General features: G+C 43.2%; 1 protein-coding gene across 1 annotated transcript in view; it reads left to right on the forward strand.

Annotated features, from left to right (window-relative positions):
* The first annotated feature begins 1507 nt into the window (after positions 1–1507).
* The window catches only part of FBXO17 (F-box protein 17), a 28610-nt gene continuing 15207 nt past the window's right edge, over positions 1508–14910 (forward strand). The window contains exons 1-2 of the mRNA XM_037819152.1: positions 1508–1846; positions 2434–2575. The gene's annotated coding sequence lies outside the window, so the exon portion shown is untranslated. The remainder of the gene's footprint in view (positions 1847–2433; positions 2576–14910) is intronic.

The following is a 14910-nucleotide window of genomic DNA, read 5'->3' on the forward strand; positions in this document are numbered from 1 at the left end:
TAATGCCCATAGAAATATATGGTTCTGTATAGTCTGTATCTAGTTCACAGAGGTACTTAAAAAATAGCAATAAATATATATATATATCATCTCAGTGTCACATCACAATCTCTTATCTGCAAACCTATGAAAAACAAAGTTTCTTCATAAATTAGATTCCCAAACCCTTTAAGCAGTAAGGCTGGACTGAACTGGCTTTCATCTATTTATGACCTAAGCATGTACTCTTCTTTACATGCACTTTTTTTAAAAGCACATTTTTCCACTGGTACTATTAACTGTAGTTCATGGTTGAACTCAGGGTTCACTGTTGGTGTTATGCAGTTCCATGGATTTTTAAAAATTTTATTCTAGTAACATATGTACAAGCTAAAATTTCCCCTCTTTAACCATTCAAATAGATAATTCCGTGCTGTTAAGGTCAAAATATTGTGCCACATCTATGCACATTTTGAAGCTAAATTATCATGTGATTGTGGAGTTCTGTCCCCTCCCTGCCCGACAGATGGCAAAACCCTGTACATGTTATACACATTCTAATACGTCCTAAAATCCAAAAAAAAAAAAAAAAATCCGGAATGCAAAATAAGAAAGTCCTGAGTCTTTTGGATAAGGGACTGTTTATAGACGGTTATTTTTCAACCCACAGCAGAGAAGGCTTCCAAAGGCGGTTGGTACACACAGCGCCGTCCTCACGATGGCGCTGTGGTGCCAGGCCGAGGCTTCCACCGCCCAGGAGGCCCGGGGGGATCTGAGCTCACCCCCAAACCCGCGCCGAGCGAGCGACTCCACGCAGAGACTCCGCGTCTCTGGGCCTCAGTTTCTCGGAAGAGGAGCCCGTGGGGTCGCGCGTATCAGGCGTTCGGCGCAGAGCCTGATGTGAGCGAGTGCTTCGGGGTAACTTCCACTGTGACAGTGATTTACTCGTGCGCGGGAGACCTGGCGTCCTGGGACTGGCCCTGGGGTGTCTTAGGGTCAGTCAACGCCAAGACCCCAAGAGCAGAGATTAAGGTCCTGACCCAAACCCCAAACCTTACTAGTATGGAACCTCCAGATTAATTAATTCAGTGGTCTACAGCTATTGGGGAGTGGAGAGAGAATTTCTAAAACTAGAGAGCACAGTTTTATCCTGGCTGCCTAGATATGTGGTAAAAGGGTTCAACCCAAGAACCGGCCTGGACTTCTGAGACTCTACCCGTGGGGCTCAAGGTAAATAAGAGAAAGTCCCTGCGAGTAGAGACTTTTATCCAAGTGTTTCTAAGCAGACCCTGGGTTCCGGCAGAGGGACGCCACCCACCGGCTGGACAGACTGCACGGAGGTTAGGGATGGAAGAGACAGCTTTAGACAGGAGGCGGAATGGGAAGGAAACAGGATAGGGGCTGGCGGGGAGGCGAAGGGGCGCTAGGACCTTCCCAGCGCGGGAGGCTCTCGGGTAGGTGGAGCTCGCGGCGAGGGGATGCCGGGGCCGTGCGCCCCGGGGACCCGGGGCTCTGAGCGCGGGGCGGGAAGGGAAGGGTCGTCAGGCACGGGCCTCCGGAGACAGAGAGGGCGGGGGCCGGGTCCTCTCCCCGCCGGCCTCCCGGCAGCTGGGCGCCTCCCACCCCACTCCCCCGGCGCCTGCAGCCCTCCCAGCTCCGGCCCCCTCCCTGGCCCCCGCCCCGCCAGCCGCCTGATCTCTGGGCCGCCACCCCCCGGAGGAGACCGACTGCCCAGACCGCGGGTCCCGGGGCTCCCTGCGCTGGCCAATCCTGGGGGACCCCCCGACTGTCTCCCAGAGCGGGGTGGGGAAGGGGAACCCTATCCGCTGCCGTCTCCAAGAGGGCTGCCAGGTGAGCGCCGGAACAGGTAAGGCTTGAGGTCCAGGACCCGAGTGTCCCTTCCCCACCCGCAGCTGTGACGCCCCGGGAGGATTCTCTCCTCCCCAGATCCTGCCGGGAGGGGGTGGGTCCCCGGGAGTCCGGTACCCCATTGCCCCTTCCCGCCCCGCCCTCAGCCCGAGGCTGCCCCCAGCCAACTTCTGCTCCTTTAAACTCCGAGTAAAACAAAGACATGCTTGAAAGCCCCAAATCCTAGAGCCAGAGTTTTGCTTTTCAAACAGGGCCTCTAGCGCCCCGCCTCCCACCCCTCTACTCGACCGCAAAGGCCACCGTTAACCCCCATTTGCAATCCTACCAGACCAACGTGTTCACATCACAGCGGCGGGTGGAAGGCCGGGCCACTTTTTACCCGTTACTCGTTTTTATTTCTTCTTCTATGGCTCCTCCCAAATCCGTGAATCAGAAGTTTTAGGGAGCAGATTCTTGGCTTAGCAACTTGGACCCGTGATGTATTTAGCTGTGGCTGCTCCTCTCAAATTAAACTGTGTTCTTCTAAGTTACTTCTGTGAACTTTAAATATATTTAACGCTCTGTATCTTGGTCCTTCAACTTTAGACAGTATCTGTTTACTCCTGTTTTGAAAGACTGGAATATTCCAAACCTACATGTCCCAGTAACACACACAAGAATAAAAGATAAACACCACAGAGCTTTGGAGGAAAAACGACAGTCCGTTAAACACCGCCCCCCTCACCAGGTCAGCCAATTTTTGTAATTTTTTGGTACATTGTTTTAAACGTTTTTTGCTCTTTATTCTGCTGGAAGTTACTTCCACATCTTTAAAATAAATTCTTGGATTGTTATTTCTTAATTTATCAACTTTTAGACAATATCCATTGACCCCTTGCTGAAAAGAGATGGAGATCTGGACTCCTTTCATCATCTCCAGTTTCCCTCCTCCTTGTAAAATCACAGCAGAGCTTTTAGTTTCTCTGTTGCATAGTTTTGTAACATAAAATAATTCGTTTAAACTTGTATTTCTTGTTCCATCAAATATTTACAGTATCTCTTGACTCCCCTTTTTATACAGCCTAGATAAGGAGCCTGCTTCAAACATATATATATATATATATATATATATATATATATATATATATGAATAAATTTTTTGTATTTATTTAAATATTATTTGTATTTTTACCTTTATTTATATTTATATTATATTTCTTCAAATGTTCAACAAATCAAATAGGAATGAGTCTGCCTCAATTTTTTTTCCAAAATAAAAATAATAGAATCTGTTTAAGAAAAATGGAAAAGACAGGGGCAATGTTTTAGATGAAAAAAGATTAAGGAGACATAACCACCCCAAGCAGTGTGTGAGTCTTGGTGGGGATCTTGTTAGAAAGCAGCAGCTACAAAAGACCTTCTTGGAGCAATGGGGGGACTTGTTTGTGGACTGCATATTACATGGTAGAACGGATTTCTCTTAGTGGTGGTGAGTGGATGCCCTCATTCTTTCTTAAAGATGGCTGTTGAAGTATTTAAAGTTTCAGCCAAATATATATAGAGAGACAGAAAGCAAACATCACAAAATGTGGATCCTATGGGGATGTTCATTCTACTATTCTTTCTATCTTTCTAAGCAGTGAAATTTTTTTATATAATAAAAATCAGGGAAAAATAAAGTAAGACTTTTTTTAAAAAACTCACAGAGATGAAGAGATGTGCGAGTTCATGAGCCCGGGAGACCTACACACCCCGGATCAAATCCCGCCCTGCCACTTCCTTGCCTGGTCAGGTCGATTCTCTTCTCCAAACCTCAGTTTCCCCGCTTGAAATATAATGCCCACGTCCTGGGGTTGTTGTGGAGGATTCTGTGCGATTCTGTAAAGCACTTCCCACATGCCCAGAGCAGAGTAAGTGCCCACTTTAATAGCAGCTGTCAGTGTTTTGTGAGGGATTTTTTTAAAAAACTATCATAGTCTGTTCACTTTATTCTAGGGATGGATTTTGAACTTGACTATTCCTTCCTTTTTAAAATCCACGGAATGGCTGCAATCCTACGGTCGTAGTTGTTTGTTCTGCTTTGTTGCGTGGCTTATTTGCGCAGCGCCTCCCTCACCCCGCGATTCTGCGAGTCTCCATTCAGCAGCTGCGGGATCCGCCCTGCGGGAGGCGGCGCGCGCGGACCCCGCCCAGCCCCCAGCGGGCCGCCGCTGCTAATCATAGTAACAGAGTCACCGCCGCAGCTAACGCTTGTCCAGGCCCGACCCTGAGCTCACTGAATTTCTCCAGCACCCTGAGAAGTTGGAGCTGTTAGAATCCCTGATCCAAAATGCTTGAGCCCCGATGTGTTTGGGAATCTAGACTTTTTGAACATTAGACAAGTCATGCGGAGCCTGTACGACACATTACCTAAACCCCGCAGTGGGGCTGAGGGAGCCTGCTGGAATCCCACACGATTACTCGGTGTATCCACCCATCAGTGAACTGCATCTTCCGTCACTTGGAGTCAGCTTCTGCCAGAGAAGGGGTCTGGGAACCACATTGGGTTTTCAGAGCTTTCGGATTTTGAAATTGTGGACCTGCACGGGTATACCATTTTACAGAAAGGAAATTTCACTCTCAGAGAGCTGAAGTCCTGTGCCTGCGATCACAAAAAAAAAAGTTTGTTGGGGGAGGGACAGTGTGTTAGAACCCAGGGCTGGCTGATTGTAGAACCCACCATTTAACATCCACCCATGCCACTTCCCCTTGGAGCCACCACTAGTGATTCCCAAAAATGCTGTCCCCTTGCTAGCCCTGAGATTCCCTCTCAGAAATGTCAGTGCTGCCTCCTGGGAGTCAGATGATGTGTATAAAGAATTTACCAGGGCACAAAGAAAGCACTCAGCAAATGTTAATTAGTATTATTTGCACTAAGATACAGTTAGACTGTTTCCTTCACTGGTTTATGGAATTATGGTGTTCATTCATAGCATTATTTTTTTTAATTATGAGATATAGCATGCATACAGAAAAATACCTAAAACTTGTAGATACGGTTTAAGCGATAATTATAAAGCAAACACCCATGGAACCAGTACCCAGCTCAATTGCTATAATATTGCCAGCCCCCAGTGTTTCCCAGTGTATGTCTTTTGGTTAATAACCCTCTCTCTCCCCCTAAAGGGAACCACCACCTGACTTTTATGATACTTATCTCCCTGCCTTGCTTTCTTTGATAGTTTTAGAACTATCAAAAACGATATTCATTAGTTTAGTCTGTGAATTTTACAAGAGTGTAACCATTAGGGTGAATGTAAAACTTATCACCCAAACCCAGAAATTTTTTTTTAATTCAGTTTTATTGAGATATACCATACAGTCATCCATGGTGTACAATCACCTGTTCATAGTACCTTCATATAGCCCCAGTCTATTCTTGAACATTTTCCTTGCACCAGAAAGAATCAGAATAAGAATAAAAAATAAAAAAGAACACTGAAATCACCCTCCCCATCCCACCCTGATTTTCATTTAGGTTTTGTCCCCATTTTTCTACTCATCCATTCATGCACTGGATAAAGGGAGTGCGATCCACAAGGTTTTCACAATTGTACTGTCACCCCTTGTAAGCTACATTGTTTTACAATCATCTTCAAGAGTCAAGGCTACTGGGTTGGAGTTTGGTAGTTTCAGGTATTTACTTCTAGCTATTATAATATATTAAAACCTAAAAAGTGTTATCTATATAGTGCGTAAGAATGTCCACCAGAGTGACCTCTCGACTCCATTTGAAATCTCTCAGCCGCTGAAACTTTATTTCGTTTCATTTCACATCCCTCTTTTGGTCAAGAAGATATTCTCAATCCCACTATGCCGGGTCCAGATTCATCCCTGGGAGTCATATCCTGCATTGCCAGGAAGATTTACACCCCTGGGAGTCAGGTCTCACGTAGAGGGTAGGGCAGCAAGATACCCCACCAAGGTCGTTTAGTTAGAGAGAGGGGGCCACATCTGAGCAACAAAGAGGGACTCAGGGGGAGACTCTTAGGTACAATTATAAGCAGGTTTAGCCTCTCCTTGCAGCAACAAGCTTCATAGGGGCAAGCCCCAAGACAGAGGGCTCAGCACATCAAGCCATCAATCCCCAATGCCAAACCCAGAAATTTTGGAAAATTTCCTCCGATTGTCCTGGTACAATAGGTTCAACCCACACTGCCCCAGGCAAGCCAGGTCATATGATCATCCTGGGAATCAGACTCTAGGTGCCTTTTTGTGTCTGGCTTTTGTGATTTGTCTGTGCTGCGTTGTTACAGTACTTGTTTTTTCCTTTTTGTTACTACATAGTTTTCCATTCTAAGACCAGACCTTAATTTGCTTATACATCCTATTGTAGATAGGCCTCTGGGTCATTTCCAGTCTGGAGCTGTTAGGAACACTGCTAACATGAATAGTCTTGAAACTGTTTCCTGGCTTAATTGCTGGGTCATGGAGCAAAAAAAAAAAAAAAAGTCCAACTGTTTTCCAAAATTGTACCAATTTATACTCCCACCAGGAACATATGGGAATTCTTGTTGATAGCATTTTTAGTAAATTACGGTGACATTGCACTGTTTAGTTTGTTCATTTTTTAAAAAGCCTGTTTAAAATTGTGGTTGTTTTGTGTGTAACTCAAAATTTCCCATTTTAACTGTTTTTAAGTATATATGCAAGTAGTATTAATTACATTCACAATGTTGTGCTACCAATCACCACCATCTAGCAGCAAGATTTTTCATGACCCCCAAATAGGATCTCTGTTCCTATTAAGCAATAACTCCCACTTGTCCCTCCCCTCAGCCCCTGGTAACCTCTAATCTACTTTCTCTCTCTATTAATTTGCTTATTTTGGATATTTTATATAAGTGGAAAAAGACAATATTTGTCCTTTTGTGCCTGGCTTATTTCACTCAACATAATGTTTTCAAGGCTCATCCAATTTGTAACATGTATCAGAGCTTCATTCTTTACTATGTCTGAATAATATTCTATTGTGGGTATAGATCATATTTTACTTATCCTTATGTCTGGTGATGGACACTTCGGTTGTTTCCACCTTTTGGCTGTTGTGAATAATGTTGCTATGAACCTTGGTGTACAAGTATCTGTTTGAATCCCTGCTTTCAAGGCTCCTAGGTATATACCTAGAAGTGGGATTGCCAGGTCATATGGTAGTTTTGTATTTACTTTTTTGAGGAACCACCTAACAGTTTTCCACAGTGGTTGCACCATTTTACAATCCCACCAGCAATGTACAGGGGCCCAATTTCTCTGCATCCTCACCAACCCTCCTTATTTTCAGTTTTTTAAATAGTAATGAATAGTAACAACCATCCTAGTGGGAGTTAATTTTGTGATGTGGTCTCATTGTGGTTTTGATTTGTATTTTCCTGATGACTAATGATTCTGAGCATCTTTTCATGTGCTTACTGACCATTTGTATATCCTTTTTAGAGAAATCTTTATTCAAGTTCTTCACCCATATTTTAATTGGTTTGTCTTTTCGTTGTTGCATTGTAAAAGTTCTTTATATTTTCTGGACACTAAATCTTTATCAGATATACGTCTTGCAACTATTTCTCCCGTTTTGTAGGTTGTCTTTTCACTTTCTTGATAATGTCCTTTGATGCACAAAAGTTTTTCGTTCTGAAGTCCTTTTTATCTATTTTTTTCTTGCATTGTTCTTGCTTTTGATGTCATATCTAAGAAATCATTGCCAAATCCAAGGTCATAGAGGTTTTCCCTTATGTTTTCTTCTAAGAGTTCTATGTTTTTAGCTCTTATAATTAAGTCCATGATCCATTTTGAGTTAATTTTTCTATGTGGTGTGAGGTAGGGGTCCAACTTCATTCTCTTGAATGTAGCTCTCCACTTTTCCCAAGGACATTTGCTAAAGAGACTATTCTTTCTCCATTTAGTGTACCTGACACCCTTGTTGAAAATCAGTTGGCCATAGATGTGTGGGTTCATTTCTGGACTCTCAGTTCTTTTCCATGTCTTTCCTTATGCCAGTACCACACTACTGTTTTGATTATTGTGGTTTGTAGTAAGTTTTCAAATCGGAAAGTATAAGACCTCCAATTTTGTTCTTTTTCACTATTGATTTGGCTATTTGGGGCTTTTGCAATTCCATATGAATTTGAGGACTCCCTTTTCCATTTCTGCAAAAAAAAAGCTTTGGGGATTTTTATAGGCATTGTGCTGAATCTCCAGATCACTTTGGATAGTACTGACATCTTAACAATATTGAATCTTCTAATCCCTGAACACAGGATGTCTTGCCATTTGTTTAGGTCTTCTTTAATTTCTTTCAGCAATGCTTTACAGTTTTCAGTGTACAAGTCTTTCACCTCCTTGGTTAAATTTTTTCCTAGATATTTTATTCTTTTAGATGCTGTTATAAATGGAATTGTTTTCTTAATTTCAATTTTGGATTGATTATTGCTGGTATATAGAAATGCATCTGATTTTTGCATGTCAGTCTTGCATCCAAAAACTTTGCTGAATTCATTAATTCACTCTACTAGTTTTCTTAGGAAGTCTGGGATTTTTTAATAAAACTATTCTTATTATATATGATGTTCATTACATTTAAATTTAATATACTAAAAAGCAGGTAAGTGAGTTTGCCTCCCACTTCACCTACCCCATTACCCGTCCGGCAGCTGGGTAATTGAGAAGGAGATGACAGTGAAATTAGAGAGAAATAGAGAGAGAGAAATTCAGAATCATGGGGTACTCTCTGCTATGAGAGATGGTATGTAGCTCATTGCATATTCCTCTACTCCACTGTGCGACCAATTTTTAATATTTATACAATGTTTTTAATTACCTTTTGTTTACCTGTAACATTAAATTTTATGCTTTACCTCTTATTTTTGTTTCTGGCAAGTTTTTTATTCCCACTATGGGAAGTGGATGAGCTAAGCCCCCCCTCTCCACCTTTTATTTCTCATCTTTTTTTAGTTGTACATTTGCTTTTACATTGTCAAGACCAATGACATCTACAGTCTACTCTCTTACCATATTTAAGTCTTAAGTGGTTTAACTGCAAAGTTTGCAGATTTTGTTTTAAACAGTTTTATTGAGGTATGCTTTCCATTCCATAAAATTCAGCCCTTCTCAGTGCACAATTCAGCGATTTTTAGTGAATTGGCAGTGTTGTGTAACCATCACAGGTTGCACATGTGCAAATGTACAGAGTTTTGGTACATTTTCATCACCCCCAAAATCTCCCTCATTGATCATTCCCATGCCCACCCCCAGGCAACCACTAATCTATTTTCTGTCTTGATAGATTTGCCTTTTCCTGACGTTTCGTATAAATACAATCATATAATATGTTTTGTGTCTGGCCTCTTTACTTAGCCTACCGTTTACAGGTTCATTCAAATCATCGCATGTATCCGTGGTTCATTCCTTTTTTATTGCTGAACAACATTCCCTTGTAAACATTTTGTTTTTCCATTCAGCAGTTGCTGAACATTTGGATTGTTTACAGCTGTATAGTGCTACTATGAACTTTCCAATACAAGTCTTTGTTTTCAAATAAAAGTCTGTAATTTCACTTGGGTGGATACCTAGGAGTAGAATTGCTGGGTTGTATGGTAAGTTTCTGTTTAATTTTTCTTTTAATGTTCACCATTTTAATAAATTGCCAAACTGCTTTCCAAAGTGGCTGTACCATTTTGCATTCCCACCAGCAACATCTGAGGGCTCTAGTTTCTCCATATCCTCACCAACACTTAGCAGGGTCTTTTTGATACTAGCCACCCTAGAGAGTGTGATTTTAATTTAGATTTCCCTAATGACTTACAGTGTTGAGCATCTTTTTATGTGTTTACAAATCATTTGTATGTCTTCTTTGGTGAAATGTCTATATAAATCTTTTGTCCATTTTTTAATTGATATGTTTGTCTTCTTAAACTGTTAAATGTTATTTCTGAATACAAATCCTTCGTCAGATATATGATTTTTAAATATTTTCTCTTGGTCTGTAGCTTTTCATTTTCTTTATGGTGTCTTTTGAAATGCAAACGTTTTTAATTTTGATGCATATTTCATCAAAATTCTCTTTTATGGATCTGGCTTTTGGTGTCGTATGTAAGAAATCTTTGCCTGAATCAATGTCATGAAAATTGTCTCCTATGTTTTATTATAAAAGTTGTATAGTCCAAACTCTTATACTTAGATCTATGATCCATTTTGAGTTAATATTTGTGTGTGGTATGAGGTAAAAGTCTAAATTCATGTTTTTTAATGTAGATTACCAATTGTCCCATCCCCTTTTGTTGAAAAGACAATCCTTTTCCCATGAAAACCAATAAACAGAATTCCTATTCTGTTTCATATACATAACACTTACTACTACTTATTTAATTTGTAGAGCTCCATGGTGTGCTGGATTCTGTGGTCTTTTCTGTGGATCTAGCATTGATATCTCTGAGCCACTGGAAGGAGAGTGTCCCTAGCCACTGGGTCAAATGGATTTTCTTTTCTTATGCTTCATCAGATGACCATAATTTGGGCATAGTTTATGTGTATCATATTTGGGCTGTGACTTTCTTAAACATTTTTTGTTTTTCTTAAGAGTTGCTTATAGCTTTATTATTATTATTATTTTTTCTTTTGAGAGAAGCATCTTCCTCTTTCTAACTCATCCGATCTATTTCCTGGAGTTCATTTTACTTTCTTTCTTCTTAAAGACTTTCTTCTTTTTGTAGAATCCTGTTCTTGTTTTGTTTGGAACATCTTTTGAATCTAAGCATACCCAAGACGAGCTACAGAATTTGTGGAGCCCAGGGCAAAGTGAAATGTGCGCCCCTTCTTTAAAAATGACTAAGAATCCCAAGACAGAGACAGCAGAGCACTAAAACGTGTGCAGGCCCTTCCAAGAATGGGGCCCTGGGGACTGTAGGCCCAGGAAGCCTGCGCTGAGTGTACCAGGTAGGGTCTTTCCGCTTTCTACTAGCCTCTAAATTGTCCGTTTTCTCTCAGGTCAGTTCACCTCAGTTCTGCTTGTTCATCTTGGTGTTTTTCTTTCGGGCTGCTGGTTTTCAAATATCTGGTGATCCTTCCCTGTCTAATCACATTTTCAAATGAGGGCTGGGTGGCGGGTTTATAGGTCACCGGGATGAGACTTTAGGCTGCTGTAACTAGAGTCCTGCTTTCCCAGTGGTTCTTTCTCTTGATTTGAAGAGATGACTGAGCAGCCTGTGCTTTGGGGACAGTGCTTGTTAGTGTTTGCCTGTAGGACGCCAGTCTGGCCAGAAGCCCACTTCCAGATGCCAGAAGGGGCAGCCTTTACTCAGGAACTCCACAGCCTGGAACCTTCCAGATGCAACTTTTTTAGAGAACAGTTGTCCAGTATTGTTTTGTTTTTCCTTTGTGTGGCTGTTGGGAGGAAGGAGAGGAACAGGGAGCCAACTGGCCTGGTTTGTTCAAAGATGGCCTAGCCCCTCTCATCACTGTGCCCGCTCACTCCTGACCTGGATGCCCACCCCAGCCCACCAACCCCGGGTCCAGAGCCTCAGGGGGCCCTGGAGGCTCCACTGGCCCCATCTTGAGTTCAGTCCTATCCCCAGACTTCCATCTGCTTTCTGTCTTTCAGAAATATATTGACGTTTCTTTTGTGGTGATGGCCTCCTGCCTATTTGCTTTGCTTTTTAATGTCTTTGCTTGCCTTTCTAGAGGAATGGTGAGAGGGAGATCAGACTGCCCAGATTCTCATCCCCGCTCCACCACTGACTGCTACGTGGCCTCACCTGAGTCCTTACCCCTCTCGGGGCCTCAGTTTCCTCACGATGTGAAGATCAATTGGGATAATAACAAAAGCCACAGAGTGGCTGTTACTGGAGCTGCAGATAGGTTTTACCTGTCCTGCATTGTGCTTTAATTCTTTAAAAAGGTCCTTGTTAACATTTTAAAATCGGAGGATTTCATACAAAAACTGGGATTTCTGGCCTCTTTTGAAAAACTGGAATATGTGGCCAACCCAGGCCCACTTTCCCACTTGGCAACAAATCAGCCGGTGTGAGGCCTGGCTGCGGCCTTCAGATGGTGCGCTCCGTGGTTTGCCTGAAGTTCCCCCACTCCCAGTTTCCTTCTACTCAGTCAGCCTCACGTAGGACACTGCTCGTCTTCCACAGGACTTTGAACTTGGGATCCCTGGTCAGTGCTTGAAAAACTCGTAGCACAGAGCCAGGCACTTGTGAACTATTATTATGAGGCCAGCCAGGGGCTGGTGAGAGCGGGGCTCAAATCCAGCCCTGCCTCTGATCACCAGGTCCTGCCACCCCAGGGGTACATTCACCCAGAGGGGGTGTCTTTGGAAAAATCCACCCAAAGGCATCATATGGGCTAGCACAGTCCCCAGTTACCAGTAGCTCAGTTTGGCTTCTTGAAGGGGATGCTGCACTGAATCTTTGAACACACAGGTAATTCTGAAGAGTAAAGAATTTGAATCTTACCTTATTGATGTTTTTTATGTAATCATTTGTTGCAGGTTAGAAATGACACTGGCCCTGTAGTTCAAGAGCAAAAAGTTAAAATTCCTAAGGGAGATGTGAGGTAGAGGGAAGTTGCCAGAAGTCACGAAAGGGAACCCATTCTGTCTAAAATTTAAAAGACAAATGCAATTGGGAGTCTCACCAGTACATTGTTGATGGGAATGTAAAATGGCACAGTCATGCTGAAAAACTATCGGGCCTTTTCTCGTAAAGTTAAATATATACTTACCATAAGACCCAAGAATTCCACTCTAGGTATTTACCCAGGAGAAATGAAACCACGTGCTCGCACAAAGACTTGTTATGAATATTTACAATAGCCCCAAACTGGAAACATCCCAAGTGTTCATCATGGTGAATGGATAAACAGATTGTGGTTTATGTGTGTTCAACGGAATACGACTCAGCAAGAAAAAGGAATGAATCACTGATACATGTAAGAGCACAAATGAATTGCACAGATATTCTGCTGACACAAAGAAGCAAGGCATGCTTTTTATATCAGTCAAGGTCCAATCAGGAGACTGACACCACACAGTAATTTAAACAGGGAATGTTTAATGTAAAGAATTATTGACTGTAACAGACTATCAGGGGGTTTGGAGTAATGAAGGATTGGCTACTGAGAGGGTAAGAGAAGTCTACGGAATATAGAAATAGGAGATTTAAGGAGCAGCTGAGATGGGAGCCCAAGAAAGGTGACCATCCCAGGCTTGTAGGAGAGGGCATAGCTGCGGCTCAGCAAAGGGCAATTAAGTCCCGTGCCCTTTGGTGCTCTGCCGGCAGAACTTGCTAGAAACCCACCCTTTGTCGCTTGCCAGAAATCTGTCCTCTAGGACACTGGGGAAAGCAGTTCGAGCGGAGATGTCTTGCCAGAGGCACTCTGCTAGGAAACCAGCAATGGGGTCCGGGGTGTCGGGGGCAGTTGCTGGCCGCTGGGTGCTACTGATCCCGGAACACTGCAGGAGCCGGGTGCTGGGAAAGCTGCCCCTGCAGGGTGTGGGTGCTGAGAAGCTGCCTGCCCTACAGGAGCCGAGTGCCAGAAGCCGTGGGCACTGCAGGAGACTGCCTGAGGGAACACTCTGGAACCCCAACCGGGGAAGTCTTGTTTCCTGAAAATGTCTCTCCAGCGCCCTCTGCTGAAAAACTTAACACCCTGGCAAAGGAAAAAGAATTCAAGGTCCAAGCTCCAATTTCACAGCCTGGGGCTGCGAGGCAGGAAACTGACTAATTGGCACACTATGGTTCCATTTATATGAAATTATAGGAAAGAAAAGTTGAATCTATAGGGGCAGAGAATAGAGCAGTGGTTGCCTAGGAGTGGGGGTGGGGTTGAAAGGGAAACTTGGGGTGATGGAAATGTTTCATCTCTTGATTGTGGTGATGGTTACATGGTTGTATACAGTTGTTAAAAATCAAATGGTACACTTGAAAAGTGTACATTTTGTCAGATGTAAATTATACCTCAAGAAAGGTAGTTTTTTTACAAAGGTACCCATTTTGGGAAACACAGGGCTCGTGTGCAAATATAGATGGAGAGACGTGCACACACATACACACAGCAAGGTGCACCCCAAGTCCCACCCCCCCCCCCGAGACATCCTAGCTTACATGAAGGTGCTTATCTCTTGATGGGGTGTTGATGGAGGTGGTTTTGGTTTGGCTGAGTTGCTTGTTCTCCCAGTCAAATTCAACACTGGGGTCATAGGTAGCTGGCAGCAGAGTTTGGAGGGGGCAGTGAGGTAGATGTGTGCCCACTGCCCTCTGTCTCTCTCCCCCTCCCCAAGGGAACCCACAGAGGGCACATCACTTTCAGTTCATAATTCTTCCAGATTCTCAAATCATCCTAAGAGCTAAAACCTATTAGTTGTCTTATTACTGTTGGGTCTTATTCCTTGAGTCCCAGGCAAGGCTTTGGGATATTAGTCCTCCAGTACTCACAACAAGTCTTTGGGGTAGGAAACAGTAACTATCCCCATATCACAGATGAGAAAACAGAGGTTCAGAGAAGGTTAGCAACGTCTAAGAATCTTCCTCCCCAGAATTTAAACCCAAATCCTCCTTATTCCGTGGTGGAAGCTCCTTGTCACCACCTATCCCGATGTGCACAGCAGCCTGGGAGCCTCAAAACCCTCAGATACCCCCTTCCCTCGGCAGAGGGGTCCTAAAAGGCGTTTCAGATACCGAGTTTTCCTCAATTGGATCTCCTCCCCTGCCCCGTCCCATGATTCTATTAGGAAAGTTTTCAAACATAGAGGAACGTTGAAATCATTATACCATGAACGAACACCCATATACCCACCACCTAGATTCCACCCTTGTCTTTTTACTAAGCTTGCTTGAGCACGTATTTATCCATCTTTCCCTCTGTCCATCCATCAGTCCTTCTGACTTTTTGGATGCATTTCAATGCGAGCTGCAAGTATTAGTACACATCACCCTGGAGTTGCAACGCTCGTTTCAAGTGTACAATTTTGGCTCCTTGGTGAAATCACCTTTGTTCTTTTCATGAAGTTGTAACTGTACATGGCCAGAGGGCCCCTGACTCTTAAGAAGG

The sequence above is a fragment of the Choloepus didactylus genome, chromosome 27, assembly GCF_015220235.1.
Source record: "Choloepus didactylus isolate mChoDid1 chromosome 27, mChoDid1.pri, whole genome shotgun sequence".
In the NCBI taxonomy this organism is placed as follows: Eukaryota; Metazoa; Chordata; class Mammalia; order Pilosa; family Megalonychidae; genus Choloepus; species Choloepus didactylus.